The sequence below is a fragment of the Nicotiana attenuata genome, chromosome 1 (genome assembly GCF_001879085.1).
Source record: "Nicotiana attenuata strain UT chromosome 1, NIATTr2, whole genome shotgun sequence".
In the NCBI taxonomy this organism is placed as follows: Eukaryota; Viridiplantae; Streptophyta; class Magnoliopsida; order Solanales; family Solanaceae; genus Nicotiana; species Nicotiana attenuata.
In genome coordinates, this window is record NC_031989.1 from 63092404 (window position 1) to 63105787 (window position 13384).

The window sequence follows — 13384 nt, forward strand, 5'->3', positions numbered from 1 at the left end:
CCTAAGTCTCCGTATCAACCATGCTGCTCCGCCCACTAGGCCACTAGAGATGCATATTCCTGTGCCACAAAAATGCATAGCAAGTGTAGCATGAGAACGGAAACAACGTGTACTCAGTAAGTATCCCGCCTAATCTCGAAGAAGTAGAGACGAGAGGTCGACTTCGGCACTTACCAGTGGTCCAATAATGATAAATCAATAATGTAACAAATTGAGGATTTATATAAACACGATTGTAATTCAGTAGAGTGAAGCAAGTAAGTAACTCTTTCTTTTATAGAAAATTCCCAAATCCCTTTTCGTCATTTATACATTTATTCTCAAACCGGAAAGAAACAATATCACTTCAATAAATTTCAAGGCAAGCAATACAAGCATGCGCGAATCATGCCGAGGACATACGGCCCCATCAAACAATATTTAAGCTGTGTACTGCCAGAGGGTCAAAGGCGCGAACCATAGATGCGTCTATTACCCCGCTTGTGAATCATATATGCGACGCGGTCATATATAAATAAACAATCACCCTGCTCGCAAATCATACATGCGATGCAGGTACACATAAAAGCACACATTTTAAGAGTCAATCAAGACTTCATCAGGGATGCAATTATTCAAGGAGGTGTAAATTTCTCTTTTACAAGTCAAGAAAATGAAGTTTAACTCTTTTAGAAAGTCGTTTACACTACGATATGATTTAAGCAATTTAAACTAACAATAAGGTTAAGTATTACAAGTAAAGCATGCTTTTAGGTCCTAGACTACCCGGACATAAGCATAATAGTAGCTATGCACGGACTCTTGTCAATTCGTGTGTACGTAGCCCCCGCAAATAGCAGCATATATCCAATTAATTCACCTATGTGTCAATACCCTCTTACAAGGTTAGAAAGGAGACTCACCTCGCTCCGAAGCCTATATCCCAATTTAAGAACGCGCTCAAACCTCCAAATTGGAGCCGAACGATCCAAAACTATTCAAATGGGGCATGAACTAGTCAATACATGCTCAAAAGTTCATATTCTAATTATTAAACCAATTTCCCAACCCTATATGCAAGGTTCCTAAAATTCATCCCCGGGCCCACGTGCCCGATTTTCGGAAATTTTTGAAGAAAGTTGTTACCCATAACCTAAGGATCTAGAATATATGATTTTTACTCCATTCCCTAACAAATTTCGTTGTTAAATCTTGTTTTTATCAAACTCTAGGTTTTTCATCTAAAACCCTTGATTTTCCCAAATTTTCACATGTTAATCTACCCATAATCTATGTATTTAACTCATGTTGTGTAGAAATTACTTACCTCAAAGTGCTAGGTGAGAACCCTCTTCCAAAAGCTCCAAAATCGCCGAAGAGATGAAAGGAAATGAGCTAAATGGTCTAAGTCTCGAAATTAATAGCTGGACACAGCCCTTTGATGTCGCATTGGTGACACCAGGTTTGCAAATGCGAGGGTCGCAAATGCGACAAAAGCCTCGCAAATGCGAAGCCTGGCTTATGCTGCTGGGATCGCAAAGGCGACCACAGAGTCGCAAATGCGACGTCTGCTAGCATCGCAAATGCGGTTACAGTGTTGCAAATGCGAACACTGCCAGGGGTCGGGCTCCTTCGCAATTACGAAGCCCTCCTCGCAAATGCGATGGTCGCATTTGCGACCAATACATCGTAAATGCGGCCATACCAGTACCACCAATCCCATTTCTTAGCAAAGCACTCCGAAGCTATCCCGAATCTCATCCGAGCCCTCGGGGCTCCAAACCAATCACTCGCCCAAGTCTAAAAATATATCACGGACTTGCTCAAAGCCTCAAATATCATCAATCAACGCTAAAACCACGAATTGCACTCCGATTCAAGCTTAATGAACTTTAAGATTTCAAACTTCTACTCTCAGTGTTTAAACCTATCAAATCACGTCCGATTGACCTAATATTTTGCACACTAGTCATATTCGACATTACGGACCTACTCCAACTTCCGAAATCAGAATCTGACCCCGATATCAAAAAGTCAACTCTCGGTCAAACTTCCCAAAAGCTTTCAAATTTCTATCTTTAGCCAAATGACTCCAAAATGACCCACGGACCTCTGAATTCACTTCCGATCGCGCTCCTAACACCAGAATTACTATACGGAGCTATTCCCAGACCTGAAATCCCAAATGGACATTGATAACACTGAAATGCACTTTAACCCAAACTTATGAAATTTATCCAAAAATTCTAACTTCCATAATAGGTGCCAAAACGTTCCCGATTCTTCCAAAGCCCGATCCGGACATACGTCCAAGTCCGAAATCATCATACGAACCTGCTGCAACCTTCAAATCCCGATTCCAAGGTCGTTTACTCAAAAATCCAATCTTAGTCAATTCTTTCAACTTAAAGCTTTCGAAATGAGAATGAGAATTCTCTTTCCAAATCAACTCCAAACTTCCCGTAATTCAATTCCGACCATACGTACAAGTCATAATACCTGAAATGAAGCTGCTCATGGCTTCAAACTACTGAACGACGCGCTAGAGCTCAAAACGACCGGTCAGGTCATTACATTCTCTCCCACTTAAACATACGTTCGTCCTTGAACGTGCTAAGAACTGCGCTGGAGTTGTCTGAAACCACAGTGAAACACCTTGTGCACCTACCCGTGCTACCACAACTCAGTTGAGCACATTAGCTCGAGCAAATCTGAAGATATTTTTTTTATTCAAACAGATGAGCCTTAGAGCCCAGTTTCAATATCCGAAATTCTCTGCCAGGCCTTTTCCAATATAAGAACACCGTATAAATCACCACATGATGCACCGATACAAGATTGCATACCTTTGCTGAATTCACACTATCCACCACGTCATTCACAGGACCATAATGACATCCTCTGACCATAATAGCCGACTTTCCCCGAATCTGTTGCTCACAATGCACCTCATGATACATTTAAGTCTTGTTCCAACTCTTACGATACTGCCACAACGGAGGAGACGCGTAGAAATTCATAATCAACTGCCAAGTCAACAAATCATTGAGGCTACACTCCCGACAAGAACATTACCTCGTTCTGAACCCAAATAATGATCTTTGCTCTTTAATATACTTCATACAATCCTATTGCAATGATCCTAGATCCAATAACCTTGTCTCACCCAATACGAACTGCTCAGGCAACAAGTCACCCCAGACATGACCAAAAGTCTCATATGATGCCACAATGTACCAATAGGCTACTAACTCGAACGCGATACATAAGAAAGACGAGTTCTGGGAGAGACTACTCTACTCGTGCAGCTAATATGAACTTCCCTCATAAAATGGGGAACAAAACACATAGAATAGATTTATAAGGGACTGTAATTATTATCACACAGTTGCGTTGCGCAACCCGATCCGCACATAAAACTCACATAAGGAGATACACATCGAGCTAAATTGTTCATTACCACAAAATATCGAATATCGGTCACAAGCACGCTAAGTGCATAATACCGTCCCTGAGGGGGACATATGGTGCCATAAGCTAACAAACTCAAGCACAACTGAGGTGCGATATATGTCCTGAAACTAAAGAGCCATCCTGCTCACATAACACCATCGCTACGCGGAACCTCAACGCATAAGAAATTTACCAAGCCATTTCGTAAATCACACGACACAATATAGAATTACATGAAATAGCCAACGACGAAATAACATCCAACGTCCGAATACTCCTCCTTAAGGAGAGCAATGCTGAAATGAACACATTCGGCCTGATATAGAGCCCATATTCATATTTAAATCCATCCATAGACCTCAAGCCGATTCTGATCGTACCGAACTAGGCCAGTAATCTTTTCTGGGTCCATAATAACCCCTTCTTCCCATAACACACAAGAACAACCATCATAATCAAAGTAATCCTCCACAGTCCACAACCCAATAAACCGAGTGCCCTCCAGGCATAAATTCTCAAGTTAACGATATTACCACAATCTTCACACTTGATTTCATTCTTCAATCAATCCAGTTACTACATGCCAGGATTATACAATCTTCCTGTGGGGCACGCTCCCAAGACCTTCCGTAATAGATAACAAGTCTGCACATCCATACCACCGGCCGTACTAATGCTGAAAAACGATCAAGAATCCATAACCAGGATGCAAAGCCTCTTCCACAAATCACCGATCCCAGGAGACGCTGAAGACAATACCAGCTTATTCTAATCATTAAAACCCCTTTCATGCTCATCCGAGCTTGTGACATCCTTGTCAACACCAGACCACAACCTTGATCCTCACTTTCAAATTTCATACTGCTCACTACACCTTAACAAGCTAGCATGCGATAGTACAAGAATGTCATCACAACTCCTGAACCACTAACATAGTAAACACTTCCTTACATGGAAGCCTTTTACTTAACTCGTTCCAAGATAACCATAGCAACACACGAGTGAATCACAACCGTAGAAGATGCAATTCTTCAAGTAGTGGCCTAAGCCACCATAGCCTTTTCCGGGATCCGCCTACACATAGCAGGCCATAATACTAGAATATTTCTGAATTAATTCAATTACAACGGCTGTCAAGCCTCACACGTACCATCACAATTCACTTGCATAACTTAATCACGCTGAAGGAACTGATCACTGCCACCGATATGCCAATTCAACCATGGCTAACCAATCCAACCTCTTCCAATTTATCCTTAATTGCCTTAGAATAATAATAACTTCATTTCAACACATAGCGCACTCAACCCAAATGGCCTTGTAACACGATACCATGCTATCTCAAATCCCACGAACCATCTCATACCTTCCTTGTGCGCATATTCGCATCTCGACTGGTACATCCATTTTGATAGTTCCTCTAGGAGTCCGAAGTCTTTTTCTTCTTTTCCCCCCAATGCTACACTGCAAGTCAAAACATCATTGAACATTCTGAGCCTCTTATCATAAGTTGCTTCACAAGCCCGATTCTTAAACATACTGCGGGCTTGAATCCTTAGGCACCGCATTTTTAACCTTTGAATTCACTAGGACCATTGTTGAGAGCCACCCACTCTGACATGGTCCCGAATATAATCAAGTGCAAGGCTGCGCTAGCACATGACCACCCTCTGAATGAAGCACACGGCCGAATCACCTTTCTTGCAACTAACTTCTACGCAAAGCATAACTCCTGAGTCTTCCCAAAGCCTGAACATGAATCGATGATGCCAATTATAGAACACATTCTTCAATTCCTTTGCTCAAATTACTATTGATACTCTCTTCCCTTAGCCGAAACAACTTACCAATATGCCGATAACCCGAAACTTCACAAGAAGATAATCATACAACCCAATCATAGGCGGTGGGACTCTCCCACTTAGCTTGGATCCACCATTACGCAACTCTGGAACCCAACAAGGTTCTTTCTTCATCGTTGACATGATCTAGCACAATTAAACTGCCAGATTCCTCAAAATCCTTCTTTTAGCATTTTGTGAATACTCTGAATCTCTAGCAACATTCACACATTAGACCTCTTACCGGATAGTTAATAGAATCCTTCGCTGAAGCTTTGCCAACCATGCGACCACTGATATGCTCACAAGAGACATCCCCCTAATGTGGAGACTACGCGCCGACATCTTCCAATGTCGCTGCAAGGGGTACAATTACTGCGACATCAATAATCCATCCTAAGCCCGTGCTCATCCACCAGCTGCACAAGTCCATTCACCCCTCGTGGATATTAACTAAATGTGCCACAATATCTTCCAATTCAAAGTTATGTTGTATCCTTCTTCATATTAAGCAGCTCCTTTCCGTCATACCAAATCTCCCGCCGTTATGCTAGCCAACATTTCAAATTAAGCTCGTAGACTCAATCATCGTCAACTAAAATTCTCAAATCACTCCAAACTTTCCTCAAGGGTGTAGTTATCCTACCACTGAATCCTCGTGCTGCTCTGCCACTCTCCCACTTTGGCCAAACCCTCTTCTTTAAGCAACTATTCGACTTCCTCTTCTTACACCTGGCCTTCTAGAAGTTTAACCACCGCATGACACTTCCCACATGTCCTTCCTCATCCCTTGCTGCTCAGCTGATGCCGTAGATCAAAATCTATCTCGGCAGCACTTGGACCAACAGACCGCTACTAACTTTTAAACCTTTTCGAAGATCATCTTTCTCGAGCCGTCAGCATTAGAAATACACATTCAATCCTGAACCACCGCACCCCGCGATCTCTGGCAGCCGCTTCTCCAATACTATCTTACAATACCTTGCCCCAAAGGTGAATTGTAGAAGGTCTTAACACCGGCGAACTTAGTATACTCAACAAGGGCAACGACACCTCATTACAGACGAAAATTCCACCACGCTCGCAAATACCAAGCCCTGTTACTCCATCAACCCAAATCTGAACATTCTTATCCCGATTGCCTTTCCCTCAGCCGGGAATAAAATACCGAATCTCTGAATCATGCACTGAGTAAACCTCCCTTCAATTCATTCACTGCTCCGATACGTAGGCATGCATCCTACCATCACATCAATACCGCGCGACAACCGTTCATAAGCATCATGGCAACTTGTGCCTAGACTCAGAGCTCTCAGAAGTATAGCTACTGAGCTGAACGACAAAATATCCTTCCACAAGGCGATGATAATAGATCAAACAACCACGCAGGGAGAAACATCCCGCACCACATTCGTAGCACCATTACAATTACTCACTTGCCGATTCATGACCAGCATTTCGCGTTGCATAAAATCAATTGGGAAGGAAACAAAGGCATAAGCCTCAAAGGAATCAAATCACACAATGAGGAAATCAAGAAGGGAAGTGCTCCTAACAGCCGTGTAGCCTCCCGAAGATAAGTACAGACGTCTCTGTACCGATCCGCGAGACTCTACTAGACTTGCTCATGACTCGTGAGACCTAAGAGAACCTAGTGCTCTGATACCATGTTGTCACGACCCAAAATCCATTTAGGGCCGTGAAGGCGCCGGACACGCTATTAGGCAAGCCAACACCAAGAAATTAATTAAATTCTTGTTTTAGGACTTATTGAAATCATTCCTATTATACATTAAACAATGAAATAAGATGATTTCTTTAGCAAATTTAATATTGAACAAATCTCGTAACCATCCCAGAACCTGGTGTCACAAGTGCATGAGCTATCTCTAGGAAATAATATAATACAACAACTGCCTGGAATACAAATAGGACATAAAGTAAATATGGAAATCTGAAGGAGACTCTGCTGGCTGCGGGTCGTCTCGAGAGTTGCAGTTCACCTAAGTGTCCGTATCAACCATGCTGCTAGCCCACTAGGAGATGCATATGCCTGTGCAACAAAAATGCACAGCAAGTGTAGAATGAGTACGAAAACAACGTGCACTCAGTAAGTATCCCGCCTAATCTCGAAGAAGTAGACACGAGAGGTCGACTTCGACACTTACTAGTGGTCCAATAATGATAAATCAATAATGTAACAAATTGAGGATTTATATAAACATTATTATAATTCAATAGAGTGAAGCAAGTAAGCAATTCTTTCTTTTATAGGAAATTCCCAAATCCCTTTTCATCATTTATACATTTATTCTCAAACCGAAAAGAAACAATATCACTTCAATAAATTTCAAGTCAAGTAATACAAGCATGCGCAAATAATGCTGAGGACGTACGGCCCGCTCCAACAATATTTAATCTGTGCACTGCCAGAGGGTCGAATGGCACGAACCATAGATGCATCTATTACCCCGCTTGCGAATCATACATGCGACGCGGTCAAATATAAATAAACAATCACCCTGCTCGTGAATCATACATGCTACACAGGTACACATAAAAACACACATTTTAACAGTCAATCAATACTTCATCAGGGAAGCAATTATTCAAGGAGGTGTAAATTTCTCTTTTTACAAGTCAAGAAAATGAAGTTTAACTCTTTTAGAAAGTCATTTGCCACTACGATATGATTTAAAAAATTTAAACTAACAATAAGGTTACAAGTATTACAAGTAAAGCATGCTTATGGGTCCTAGACTACCCAGACATAAGCATAATAGTAGCTACGCACAGACTCTCGTCACCTAGTGCGTACGTAGCCCCCGCAAATAGCAGCACATATCCAATTAATTCACCTATGGGGACAATTTACAAGGTTAGAAAGGAGACTCACCTTGCTCCGAAGCCTATATCCCAATTCAAGAACGCGCTCAAACCTCCAAATTGGAGCCGAACGATCCAAAACTATTCAAATGGGGTAAGAACTAGTCAGTACATGCTCAAAAGTTCATATTCTAATTATTAAACCAATTTCCCAACCCTAATTGCAAGGTTCCTAAAATTCATCCCCGGGCACACGTGCCCGATTCCGGAAATTTTTGAAGAAAGGTTCTACCGATAACCTAAGGATCAAGAATATATGATTTTTACTCCATTCCCTAACAAATTTCGTGGTTAAATCTTGTTTTTATCAAACTCTAGGTTTTTCATCTAAAACCCTTGATTTTCCCAAACTTTTACTCGTTAATCTACCCATATTCTATGTATTTAACTCATATTGTGTAGAAATTACTTACCTCAAATTGCTAGGTGAGAACCCTTTTCCAAAAGCTCCAAAATCGCCCAAGAGATGAAAGAAAATGAGCTAAATGATCTAAGTCTCGAAATTAATAGTTGGACAAAGCCCTTTGATGTTGCATTTTCGGCACCAGGTTCGCAAATGCGAGGGTTGCAAATGCGACAAAAGCCTCGCAAATGCGAAGCCTGGCTTATGCTGCTGGGATCGCAAATGCGACCACAGAGTCGCAAATGCGACGTCTGCTAGGATCTCAAATGCGGTTATAGTGTTGCAAATGCGAACACTGCCAGGGGTCGGGCTCCTTCGCAATTGCGAAGCCCTCCTCGCAAATGCGATGGTCGCATTTGCGACCAAATTATCGCAAATGCAGCCATACCAGTACCAGCAATCCCATTTCTCAGCAAATCACTTCGAAGCTATCCCGAATCTCACCCGAGCCCCCGGGGCTCCTAACCAATCACCCGCACATGTCTAAAAACATAACACGGACTTGATCGAAGCCTCAAATCACATCAAACAACGCTAAAACCATGAATTGCACTCCGATTCAAACTTAATGAACTTTAAGATTTCAAACTTCTACTCTCAGTGTTTAAACCTGTCAAATCACATCTGATTGACCTAAACTTTTGCACACAAGTCATATTCGGCATTACAGACCTACTCCAACTTCCGGAATTGGAATCCGACCCCGATATTAAAAAGTCAACTCTTCGTCAAACTTCCCAAAAACCTTCAAATTTCTATCTTTAGCCAAATGACTCCAAAATGACCTACGGACCTCCGAATTCACTTCCTATCGCGCTTCCAACACCAAAATCACCATACGGAGCTATTCCCAAACCCGAAATCCCAAATGGATATCGATAACACTGAAATGCACTTTAACCCTAACTAATGAAATTCTTCCAAAAATGCTAACTTCCACAATAGGTGTCGAAACGTTCCCGGGTCTTCCAAAGCTCGATGCGGACATACATCCAAGTCCGAAATCATCATACGAACCTGCTGGAACCTTCGAATCCCGATGCCGAGGTTATTTACTTAGAAATCGAATCTTAGTCAATTCTTTCAACTTATAGCTTCCGAAAAGAGAATTCTCTTTCCAAATCAACTCTGAACTTCCCGGAATTCAATTCCAACCATGCGTACAAGTCATAATACCCGAAATGAAGCTGCTCATGGCCTCAAACTGCTGAACGGTGCGCTAGAGCTCGAAACGACCGGTCGGGTCGTTACAGATATGTTGGTTTCAATATTCAAAAATAGTAAAGATTTTTAAATACGCAATCAATGGCAATTTCGTAATTAATCTGATAAATCTGGCAACCCAATTCTTAGTAAAATGACCATAAAATCTTCATACGATGTCCAAATTTGAAGATTCCTTTTGCTATGCCTCCGTAATTACGATACAGATCTAATGCTTTAATCGACATAGAAATTGAAGCTCATTTGTTCAATGTGGTACCATTTATGCTTGAAGAAACAACGTCGAAACATAAAAAAACGAGCGCAATACAATCCAAACCTATCTGAAACTCACCTGAGCCCCTCGGGACCCCGCTGAAACATACCAACAAGTTCCATATCATAATACGGACCTACTCGAGGCCTCAAAATACACATAACAATATCGAAATGACGAAACACACGTCAAATCAAACTTAATGAACTTTCGAACTTTCGACTTCCAAAAACTAATGCCGAAACATATCAAATCAACTCGGAATGAACTCAAATTTTGCACACAAGTCCTAATACCTCATACGGAGCTACTCGTGCCCCAAAACTACCGAGAAAAGTGCAAATGCTCAAAATGACCGATTGGGTCGTTACATCAGCTATACTTCCAAGTCGAAAATCACTCAATAGGCTATCCGAAACTCACTCGAGCCCCTCGCGCTCCAAACTAAACATGCACCCAAGGTTAATAAGATTATGTGAACTCGCTCAGTCGATCGAAAAAGCAAAATAATATCTAGAAACATGAATTGGACACCAAAACAAATGACATTTTCAAAGAAACTTAAGCACTTCCAAATTTCTCAACCGGACGTCCGAATCACGTCAAATCAACTTCGTTTTGCACTAAATTTTGCAGATAATTCATAAATACTGAAATGAACCTATTCCAAGTTTTGAAAATTAAATCCGAACCCAGTAGCAACAAAATCAACTTATGGTCAAACATAGAAATTCTTAAAACCTTTAAATTGCTAGTTTTTAATAAATTACGTTAAATCGAGTTAGGGACTTCCGAATTCGATTCCGGTCATACGCCCAAGTGCCAAATCATGATACAGACACATCAGGACCGTCAAAATATGGGTCTGGGATCTGTTTACATAAAACGTAGACCGTAGTCAACTCAAATGCGTTTTAAAGCACGATTTTACATCTTCATCAGTTTTTCTCATAAAACTCTCCAGAAAATGGAGACGGACCTCACACATAAATTGAGAAAGGCGAAACGAGCTATTCGAGGTCTCGGAACATAAAAGGGAAGGTTAAAACTAAAGACCTATCGAGTCATCACAGGTAAAAACTACTTTCTATAAATTGTTGCATGGTGTTGACATGCATAGGACAAAATTCTACTTTTGAATCCTCCTGTATAAATTTCTGGATTTACTACGAGAAGGGTTTTAAAAGGCATTTTTGGGGAGATCCCTGGGGCGAGGCATACCAAAAATGACCCGAGGTAATAGTGTGGGGCGAAATTCTTAAGAGGCGTACACCCATCAATTCGGGGCGTACACCCGAGCGTTTGAGGCAAGCCCTAGAGACTTTCTAAAATTAACACAAAATTTATTGAATAAGTGCTTCATATAATACCCAAATTCTCAAAAATCTGCTTGGTAATTACTCAAAAGTTTTAAAAAGGAACTGAAATGTATTAAATTTAAAGATCAAAACCTTTTTTTATTTATTGAAGCCCTAATTCATGGTCTTTCCCAATTCTTTATCTTGTCTGCTAGTTTGCTAATATCTCCCAAAAGAAACGAATATTCAATTTCTTCTTACAAATACAATGAGAACTGTATTCTCTTTCATAGCAGCAAGTTCAAAGTTCAAATTGCAGGTTAGTCATCCTTTTTGTTCCTCCATGTAGAAAACTTTATTCTTTTTGACTCAAGTTACTTGTCTTTCTAAGTAGCTTATACTAGTTACAAATAGAACTAGATGATAACCGAAGAGAGTCAAGGACTGCAGATGCCAAAACAGCTACTTCGATAATCTTCGAATTGAACAATAGCTCTTACGTCAGCAACCCCCGTATCCAGAAGCACCTGGATCTGCACACGAAGTGCAGGGTGTAGCGTGAGTACAACCAACTCAATTAGTCTAGCCTTTCGGCTAAAAGCAGTGACGAGCCTCACGTGACATTTCAATTAAAGGAAATACAGTACAGAAATGTAGACATGCTTTAAAGCTTAACAGTAAAGCTCAACATACAAGATATGTCAAGTATAGCTGAAATAAGAAAATGATACATCTCAATATCTATATGTCAGTTATGTATGCCAGCTGTGAACAACTAATTTTGACCCCTCCCAAATTATATATTATTTTAGTGTAAATATTTCGTTAGGTTTAATCTTGATTTTTTTAAAGTTTTATCTATATATATATATATATATATATATATATATATATATATATATATATATGGTATCTTTTAATTATAATTTTAATAAGTAAGCTATAAAATCTTTCTAAGTATCATTTAAAGAACATATAAATATTTAATTTTCCTATATTGTAAGAAATATTGGTTAATCTTCATATCTTTATAATTTGATTTATCTTTTAAAAATTAAAAAAAGGGAAGAAACAGAATGATGTTACGTCAATTGCTTTATTTAAGAATTTACTGTTTACCTTAACAAATAAGAAAACACCCATGATCCCATTTTCTAGTCAACTCCCTCACGTTCCCTTTTCCCCTCACATCACACACCCATGATCTTCCCCACATCCCCACTCTTCGTCTCCATGAACATACATACAGTTAGGCACATAGGATTTTTATATAAATACTAAGAGCAAATATTGAAAAGGAGAACTGAGGGAGGAATATTTTGAAAAGGAAAAATTTTGAAACAGAAGAAACTCCTTCTTCTTCAAAATCACAACCCAACACCACCATTTCCTCCATTTCTCTAACCAACAGCCACAACCCAGCCCGCCAGCTGCACCCCCAAACATCGGCCACCTCTCCAAAAAATACACTGTACACACACAGTCAAAAATCAGAAAAACAAAATCAGAAAAATATAAAGAAAAACTATTCTGCTCCTTTACTTCAAATTTTGAATTTCTGTTTCAAAAAAGGTGGAATTTGATTGAGTTTGAAACCCCCATCAAGATCTGTGAGGAGGTCCTGGTCTTGTCGTAAGTCGAGGTTGTTCGTTCGAGTTCGTTTCAGCTTCACGGCGAGGTTTCGAGTTCCGATCGGTAGAGATCTTGCTAGAGTTGTTGATGTATTTCTCTTTTAAATACACCCGTTTGCTTCTCTTTTTCCCTTTCTTTTTTGTGTGTTCTGTGGAAATCTGAAGTGATGATGATTTTGTAAAATGTGTTCAACTTTATTAACTTTATATTCACTCATACTGTATTGTCAACTATAGAACACTTTTAGCCTCTTTGTTCACTTTTGTGAAAACATCATGAAGTAAAAACTGACGAAGCAGACAGTACCTTCTTAACATACCGTCCGACTTTATGCTTATAAATGCTATAGTAACCCACATTACTCTTGTCCTGTTTCAATTTGATAAAGTTCAATTTTATTGATGTTGTTGGG